Below are 9,997 nucleotides of genomic sequence, written 5' to 3'. Positions count from 1 at the left end.
AGTTTTTTCACAATTCTTTACAGGTCACCAACATTCAGGCGACTGAACGAGGAGCAATGGCCAGCCATTACTACGATGCAGTACACATCTATCTATCAATCAAAAAGCATGAAGAATATATCTACATGCACACCAATTCAAGTAAACACGCATCACGCATCACGCTTCATGCAATTAAACTATTTCAAGTAAACAGCCATCACACATCACTCATACATGCAAACGATTTAAATCAAAAAGGCATCGCACATCACGCGTCAGGCATCACCCACATACAAACGGTTCTAAGCTGGCACGCATCACACATCAAGGCACTTATCACATTCAGTCAAAGTGTATAATAAATCACATTATCATAAATATACTAGATAATATAGTAAGAAATACATACAATATGTAATAGATAATGTTGCAACTCGCATTCATATAATCAAGCACATAATGTTTTGATGTGTGGTGCGTGCTAGCTAAAGATTATGCTAGGAATAAGGCTATCAGTGTTGCCTTACCAAAACTGGACGCCGTCACATCTGATTATTGCCTACCACCTGACGTGTGTGTGCGATCTGTAGCGGATCAAAGATGCCTCGTATCCCAATGTGGTAGTCTGTTAATGAGGGGTAAAAGCACGGTTTCTTGACTCGGGTGCACAATTAGCATATGTTAGACAAATGTCCCTGCAATCTTGTCCAGGTTGGCTCAGCATGTCTGCACGCGCATTGACAGCATGTCTGCATAATTACATTTCCTTCAAAAATACACACAGCACATGTCAAAGTTGCATGCATCCGTTATGACTCCAATTATATGTCACTCGAGACCCGAAAGAAACCACACTATGACATCACGGTAATATCCTGCCAGAAGCATGTGTCCTTGACATTTGGATGATTTGAAGGACCAGCCTTAGTCTTTTCTTACACATACAAAGGCATCAGCGATGCGTTGCCTGCATAATACACATGCGCGAGGCTATTACATTGTCATGAGACAGACTTCATTAAGACCTCCCAAATGCTGCCTCATGGCGTGGTCCAGGAAAGCGCTTGTTAGTTTGTTGAATCATTCCTGAAGGCTGGCAGTAATCAAGACAGGCAGCCGCCTGTTGGGAACATGGCGTCGTACCGCAGACGGAGAGAGCGTCTGAAAGGTCAGGGCTGACGTGTTTTCACTTGCAGGTGTGTGAGTTCCTGCGCTGATCCCGTCCGCCATTCTGGAATTAAACGGCTGTCACACCCACGCCCAAATGCATCAATTAAGTTACCGCTTCGGTCCGACGAGCGAGCCATCCAACACCCACAGCCAGAGTAAAGCGATGAAGTCTCCCGATAAATCTATAACACCTTGATACAAGCTGAGGGATTTGTGCGGACAACAACGGCCGGTTGGGTGGAGTTGGCGTATGCAAACACGCGTTAAATGGCTGCTTGGCTGGGTTGTTATGACCGGCTTGGGAACAGCATGTAGCCGTCGCCGCTCCTCCGGCCCCGGAAACGGCTCATTAAGCCAGCGCGCATGTTACCAATGTCCACGGTAACACCACTGTATAGCTAGACAGCGCACGGTGAACGGAAAAGTTCCAAATGCATTCCGGATGGAGGGAAGCGTCGATCGGACCCTCGATTGGATCGCTGAGGGCGATCCAATTACTATGCTGGCCTTTGAGCGCCTTCCAGTCCAGTAGCCAACCCTCCAGCATAAAAGCCGGAGACTGCTGCCGCTTTCATCATAACTCACCAAGCCACTTATTTGCGAACAAAAGGCCATGAGACATGCCGGTATCACGGGTCGCACACTTGACCTCCACCTCTGTTGCTCTGTGAGCACCCACGGCCTCCGAGGCGGGGGCGACCGCAGACCGCGCCCCGTGCTGGCTCGCGGCGTTTACACTGAGCCGGCGAACGTCGAGAGCCCGAAGCTCGGCGCAGCTATAAGCACGTGCGGTGGCGTTTGTGTGCTGCTGCAGCAGACGCAGGGGCGTCTAAACTTGATAGCGATCGAGAGGGAGCCAGGGCATCAGGCCAGGGCACTCCTGGGAATCACAATGGATGCGATGCCCGCAGATGCCTATGGTGAAGCCCCTGGGCTGTGGCACTGGGCTTGATGTGAAGGACATCCATGACATTGGGTTGTGGTGTGGCGAGTTACGTCAGCGTATTGGCAGATGAGAGAATCCAACGATACTACAACGGTTTAAGGGAGAGCAGCCAACACAAATCAAGACCAACAGACAGCATGCATATATAGCCAGGTACTGAGTTTCCACTGGTCGGGAGATTTACCGCAACCAGCGATTAAACGCCGTCAGCAATGTGGCATTGAGGCATTTGCCTCCCTCCTGTAATGACTGAAGCCATCTTTGGGTCAAAGCTGACCTCAAAATGAAGGTCCGTGGTAGCTCTCACAGGCTGATTACCTCATGATATCTCCTCTGCATTCGCAATGTTACCATTTATGCATGTGATTAGAACTCCCTGTTTGCGCGTTAGTTCAGCGCGTTGCAAGTTAGTTCGGGAGCTAAGTTACCTCTTATATTGGTTAAAATAAAATGCCTGAACGTACCATAAACAGTATTATCGCTTAACTTAGGAAAAGCCAGAAGAAGTCTGTGAGTCGAAGTCATCGACGAATAAGACTACACTATCATAATATTAAGTGCATATACCGTACGGAGTACTTTTATTCACTACCATACCAATCGAGGAAAATCAGTCGAGCTCATGAGGCACTTCAATAAAGCCCAACCTCTTAAGATACTTTTGTTCAGTAAAATTTCCTTACTGAACTAAGACGTGCAACGCAATCAGCTTTCACGTGCTATATTAACCTTGTAAGTGTTTGCCTTCAAGACGCAAATTTTGATATAAAAACATTTTTCTTGGCATTTCAACTTGTGATTAAGCTTTAATGTATTTGTATAATGTTTTAAAATTGCACTCAGGCAGCTCCTGCTGGTCTCCACATTCCTTACAACGAAAGCGGTTTTGCTGGTTAGTTCATCATCAAAAATTGAAAATGGAATTGGATGTGTACATTTTGCACGTGAACAAAAGCCTGCATTCAGTTGAAGTTACCTCATTTTAACAAATTTAGCATTTTAGTTATTCAGCGTTTATGTAAGCGATCACAGGACAGCATATCGAATTCACGACAATAACAGGCGGCATCCAACCTAAAAGCATAAGTTCGCCGAGCACAGTGGCCATGAGGACCATGATTTGAAGGGCCGCTCTGTGCATGGGTACGTGAGGTGGCGCGGGGGCGACGGAGGTCATAGTCCAACCAGTAGTGTGCTTTTAGTGATACTCGTATTGCTGATGTGACTCATGGCTGGCCGTTGTGTGGTGCAGTATTTGGCAAGGCTGCGTGTAAGGCAAGGTTGACCAAAAAGCGCAAACTCTTACACTTTTGTTTAAAACATTTTGGGGCTGTTTTGACAGCACCTAGAAAATTTTGTCCAGCAAATGCGGGCATCAGCAGTGCTAACATCCAATGCAAAATGAAACTCAAACCCGTCGCACACGGCACCACAAAACTGAGCATCCTGGTAAGCGGGTAACGTTATCATGGCCATATGTTTCGACGTAGATAGCCTTTCCATGGTTTATTGTTGGTGCAAGTAACTTCGCAAATAGTCTAAAACAAAATATTAGTACAACATGGGAGCCGTTTTGCACACTTACTTCAATATGTTGATTATCCATAGCGTCCACGTGAGCCTAGATCATCATCAACATCGTCAAGAGAGCTTCAACATCTCCACGGTTGATTGCTGGCGTTCGTATAGCTGAGGTCAACGTTGCGTGTGCTGGATAATTTGTAGACACACCAAGCAAACACAGCGCGGAGACTAGATTAGAACGTCATTGCTACAAGCCATCAGCTTCGTCTGGTGTTTGGACGATTTTTGAAGCATTATTAATATGTTTACCGTTTCCAATTGTCCATCAATGAAAGCTTGCTGCATGCCATGGTTCGACAATGGGTGGGCACGGCGATGCCGGGATGTTTTCGCACCACACAAACTCATCGCGGGATTGTTGTTCATTTGTCCATCCCGGTGGCTCAGTTGGTTAGAGCGCCTGCCTTCCGATCTACCCACCCGTGGCGGGGTGGGTTTCGAGTCGCCCTAGGACGCTCCCTATTTGCCCTTGACAGGCATGGCCTGCGGCCAGTGGCAGGGGTCGCGCTAAAGGTCAGATGACGTCAGAGGGGCAGAACGGACCGTGCCGAGCATTGCGGCACGGTTAAGCATTCGTCACTAAATTCTGCCGTTGCCTGGAATTGCGCGATCGGATGGTGGGGTCAGGACTCACACAACAAGCAATGCTTGGCGTGCGCACTGATCCCAGAAATACATCCATTCGAATGGTTCGCATTAAATTTATTTTAAAAATTTTGCGTGCTGCTATCTATTTCACTTCAAGCCAAGATATGAGAAAGCTGCTTTGAGGTGAACGTCCAAATATTCCACAACAAATAGCTTCGAGGATAGATTTTCTTGAACATCCTGCTTATTTCGGCATGTAGACAAATATAATGACACCATCACGCTTGATTACCGGCATTTTTTACGGAAAGCGCAGCGTCGAGCTTGCTGCGGAGAGTGTGGTCCAATCAAAACCCCCACGACACGCAACTGAGCGCAGTGTCATGTCCAATCTGACCACTGAAAACTGACAAGAATGTTTACACACCTTGAAACCGTCAACGATGGCGGCCGCAGGGAGATTGACCTGCCTTGAATGCTTACACCGGTATGATCTTGGGGAACGAGACCCTTTTCATCCAGTCGCTGACCCTCAGGTGTACCGATACATAGCAGTTTTGCGCATGCATTCGGTTGATCCCTAATTTGGGTGATTTTTTGGGAGTCGAACGGTCACACCGTTCAGCGTTATGCACATTGAAAAGCAATGAAAGTTTCCTGTTGTAAGGGACGAAAACAGGCTGCACGCTTCAAGAAATGGATGACGTTACGGCAACATCATTGTGGAACTACAGCGCGGCTCCACAACTAGTACGAGCACGCCGACGTTGGTACTTTAGTCTACACTTCCGTGTTAGGCTGAAGTGCAAAAACTTAGTCTTCAGTCAAACGTAGGTCAGATATGGTCCAAGAACCATGTACGACCCCATTAGCCTTGGGCATTCCGTGATGTGTTTCTGACACGCCTCCCAAAATATTTTCCTGTTGTGAAAGTTTTGGTGACAGAATCCAACAGTCTGACAGGCTATGCCGGCTCGATTAAAAAAAAAAAAACACAAAAAAAAAACACACGGCTTCACCGATGCGGCCCAGCTTTACCCGCACGCTCAGACTTTTCACAGGTTACAGCTGTGCAACCATTGGTCGCAAGCCCGTGAGGTTTTTAGCAATCGATAGCACAATTTTTAAAAGCTGCATTGTTCTGTTTCTTAGGTATTTAGACGGCAACTGTTATCTGGAGGGACTTTTGTCACAATGAAAAACATCATCACAATTTCGTCTGCCTCGCACGATTTATATGGAGAACACGAGGTTGTCAAACAGTTGGACTGAAGAAGTGAAGACCGCGTTAAAATACGACCAAACCCCGACAAACCGGCCTCGCAGCGGGATGAGACCCACACATCTCGATGGAGCAGCAGTGTCAGACTGTATAAATGTTTGGGTGGGGGCGAGCCGAGTGCCCGACGACTTACTCTTGCCGACTTGTTTTCACTACTCATTTTATTTCCCCCACTTATTTTAGACCTTTTCCTTAATGGATGTTTTAATCTGACGATAGGCTAGTCATATCTTCAAGTTTTGCATAATTTGCACAACATTCTTTAATTCAAGCAGCATAGTAGTCATGCAGGACAGGTCCAGAGGAGGATGGTGGCGGTGGCAGGAGCACTTGAGGCACGTGCCCTTCTGATTGAAAATTGAAGGAACGATCTAATATTGGGACGCCGTAGGTGCTGTTCTACGGCGGCGGTATGGGCGGCGGCACGTATTTTTGGTTGTGGGGACGGGAACAGGATTATCCACGAAGGACTAAGGTGATCAAAGTACTCGGGAGCTTTTCAGTTTACCTTCTCAGACCTTTGCATGCTTTATGGACTTAGGTGTGTTAAACTTATTACATCGTCTTTCCAATCAGCTGCTACGTTTTTTCTGGTGGTGAGAGAAAACGTTCCTTTTTGCCTAGGGGAGGGGTTGCTCTGGTGTTGATAGGCGCAGTACTATTTACAACAAACACATGTCTCTGCGGGGCGGTAAAAATCCGGCTACATTAAAGGATCTAACGACGAGGTTCTGGGGGGCTACGGTATTTGGCCAATACACAAGCTATTCCAGTTGTCTCTGTGTCTTACGAGTTAGGTAACAGTGTCATGGGGTAACATAATGCTGCTTTGTTAGGTGACGTTTTTTGCATGACACACGAGCAGCGCCCGAAAATTTTTGGTCTGAATCTGACGTTGTACCACATTTTTAACCTTTATTATATGTCACGTCATCAGCAGTTCACATTGCCAAATACTTGTATGGCATTGAAGCTAAAATCAAACTGTTTCCATTGTATGTATATACAAATGCACCACAAGAACAACGCCAGCGACGAGTTTGTTTTAACTCTGGTTCACAGCATGTATACTTGCCATTTTAATTCATGTTGGATAATTTTCCATCAGCACGACGAGGTGATAAAGATAAGATTGACTTGACTGCGTAAGACTGCGCGTTGGTAAGCGGTATCATTTGCTGTTGCACACGGCAATGCACTTCTCCCTTGTAACCCGAAAGTTTGCTTGGATCTTGAATCGTTAAATTCCCTAGAATGGTAAAAAAGCGGGGTTAAATCTTTAAAACACGTAGGCTACAGGATCGCCGATGAAGTTCAGATTTGTCATGATACTGCCCTGAAAAGTGCAAAAGGATAACAAAAATAATAGCACTGTTCTGCTTAATCGTACTCACGCTCATGCATGCGTTTATTGGGGTTTAACTACACGTGACTTCTTTCTGGGTCACAGGCAGTATCTTTTTTCAAAAAAATAGCTAGTGAAGGGACAGTGTACAGATTTTGTCTTTTGACGAACCCGTTGGCTGCAACGCGTCAAATGCTTGCAAAAAGAGCGTATGTTGCCGCACAGACACACCAGTCGTCGTTGCGCAAGCTCAACTTCGGTGGGGTGCTGACGTTATGCTGACCACATTCGTGATGTGGCGAAACGCGTGGCGGTGGGCTCGCCCTCCCAAAGAAGTGTTCGTGTACGGCTGGTCAAAGAGGGGCGTTTGGCCGTTGGCTTCACAATGTCGGCCTGTTACAGGGCGGCCGAGAATCGTGCAGTCGCGTGACACGGTAATGATCCTTTCGCACTATTCGGATAGAGGCCCATTACAATAATGGGATGGTGGGTTCGGAGTGCTAGCAATAAATAAGTCCAGAACGAAATCAGACTCAAAAGCCGTCCAAATAAAAAATTTCGTTTCTTCATTTGTTTTTCCTTTTGTAGCTGAAGTGGACCTGTAGTTTAACTTAACGAAGCTCCCCAAAAATGACACCATAATTTTGATCTCTTATGGGATGGCACAAGTTACAATGAAGCAATTCGGGTCTCGACTGATGAACAATACAAAAAAACGTTGAGAGAAAAAAGTTTGTCGTTAATGTCTTAAGTCATATCTCATTTGACGACATAATTTTGAGGTTGCGGGATCAAGCTGCCCAGCTGGACCCTCCATGGCGACACCATGACGGGGAAGGGTGAAAGAAGGTAGTATTTGTGTGATGATCAGCTTTTCCTGCGCTGTTGTAACATTCCAGAAAAAAAAAATACTGGGGTCCAAGCCAGCATAAGGGGGAAGGGGGCGAAACAACATTGGAAAGTCAGTGCCCCACAAAAGAATACAAATCAACACCCGTGATGGAGGATAGAACGCACAATCTTATTGAAAGAAGTGGGAGGCATCGTGTGGGGGTGGTCACGCCGTCTCGAGCACTAACCATGGCTTAGCAGCCTTTTCCCAGCAATTTTGAGGGTTGACCATTTATGATCATTGTGACCAAAAGAGCAGATAAAAGCGTGAAGCCATCCGCACTGCGCAAGCGCATCAACTACAAATCACAAGTGATGCAACGCTGTCCAACTTCTTGGTGTGCAGCATTTCGTCAGGAGGCGGTCAACGTAACCTTTTCCGAAACCAAGCTCGAATATTTAATCATACTCTCACGTAAACCCTCGCATTACGTGGGGGTGCTCAAAACTTCTAGTCTTTCCGCAATGAATCGTGAAAAATTGAGCACGTTCAAGACATTTTGTTTAGCTAAGTTTACTTTCACACATGGTAAGAAAGTTTGAGCTTCTGACCTAGACCGTGCATGATTCATGAACTTTTTCTCGAGGTCGTGTTAGTGACAGCCTTTTCAAAAGTCACAAATCACGCTCATTTATTCGCACTATTTTGTTACACATATCCTTAATGAAGTGCATTGATACCGTTCTGGTGAAGGTGGGGTCTTCCAAGCTCAGGCTAGGTCAATCTTTGACATTGGTGACTAGAATTAATCCGTTGAGGGTCAGACGATTTACGCCACAAGGGCACATATCTTAGTTTTTGAAGGCATCTCTGATGCTGTTGTTTCCATTTGAAGCGGCTTGCTTAGGTTTTGACACAACCAAACAGCCAAACCATGGGCGTAGGAACAGCGGGCCAGGGGGGTCATGCCCCCACTTTTCAAGGTGGGGGGCCAGTAGTGTTAACTGCCCCCCCCCCCCCCCAGCCCCACTTTTTAGATTAAGGTTGTGTTTAGCTTACTTTTGCACCACATTTAAATATACATGCAGATTTACCCAGTTCACCAGCCATCTTCCTCAAGATGCGTATTTTTTTTTCGTTTTCCTATTAGCCATCGCTTAGTGTCACGGCCACAGGCCGACGTCACGCGGCCTATGGAGACTTCAACGCCGGGCGTTCAGGCTGTTGTTGCTATGACTTGCGACCGCGTATGTTCAGAACCATATTACATAGTTTTTATCAGTAATCAATTCTGACAAAATCTTAGACATTTTAAGACGAACATGGATTGGCCATGTTTATACAAGCTTAGGACCCCATTTCATCTAAAATCTACGTTTAGGGATTCCTCAATATCTCTGAAGAAAAAAAAAACAAACAAAAAACACGGAACTGGGGCCTGTGTGGCAATTATTGGATCACCTGCGGCGACCAGGGATGTCATTGCGTCAATGAGGGTTCTTGTGCTGATCCGGGGCCAACTGCGCGGGTCAGAATGCCTCCCGTGTCAGGGAGGGGAACAATGTGATGCGTCATAACCTTTCAATGGCCTCCGGATCGACCAGGAGATCCCGCCCCGTGTCGCTAGAATGACAGCCAGAGGACACTTCGCGATGGGACGGAGTGGCCCTTCAGCTCTTGACCGGAACTGGCAATGCGCCCTTTGTGTTCTACTCAAGCGGCCCCTTGCTCGGAAGGAAATAAGGGGTGTCATTGTTGAGTAGAATGGAGGCCTCATTACTGTTGAATAGAGTAGGTCGAAATGAATTTTAACGAGCAAAGTTATCCATGTTTACCTAAGAACGTTCATTTTTTCAGAATGGATTAGTGACAAAGTGCATGAAAAGATTTGAACATATCCGCCCGCAGCCTCGGGAGCAAGGACAGCGATGGTCTGGGTTGCAGCTTCCGTAAAACCGAACGGCGTCGGCCACTGCAAGTGCCACCAGACGGCAGGCGCCGTATTAATATGTCTTCTGGACAGATTAATAGCTACAGAAACACGAAAAAATATAGAATCTACCTTTACTCTTCCAGTTCCACGACCAGATTCCAGCACCACTTCGCGGTGCTTTAGGGGTCAATCCGTTCTTATCATTAGTCTAAAAATCGCACACGTGAAACGGGCACCCAGACTGCCTTGTACATGCAAGATTTGATGTCCTGAAGCGTTCAAAGGTACTTCTTTCAGAAGCGCCATCGTTTTCGTCCACCGGTTAGCCACGAGTC

This window comes from Pollicipes pollicipes, unplaced genomic scaffold (assembly GCF_011947565.3).
Source record: "Pollicipes pollicipes isolate AB1234 unplaced genomic scaffold, Ppol_2.1 Scaffold_4881;HRSCAF=5763_pilon_pilon_pilon, whole genome shotgun sequence".
NCBI classification, from domain to species: domain Eukaryota; kingdom Metazoa; phylum Arthropoda; class Thecostraca; order Pollicipedomorpha; family Pollicipedidae; genus Pollicipes; species Pollicipes pollicipes.
This window is presented reverse-complemented; position numbering follows the sequence as displayed.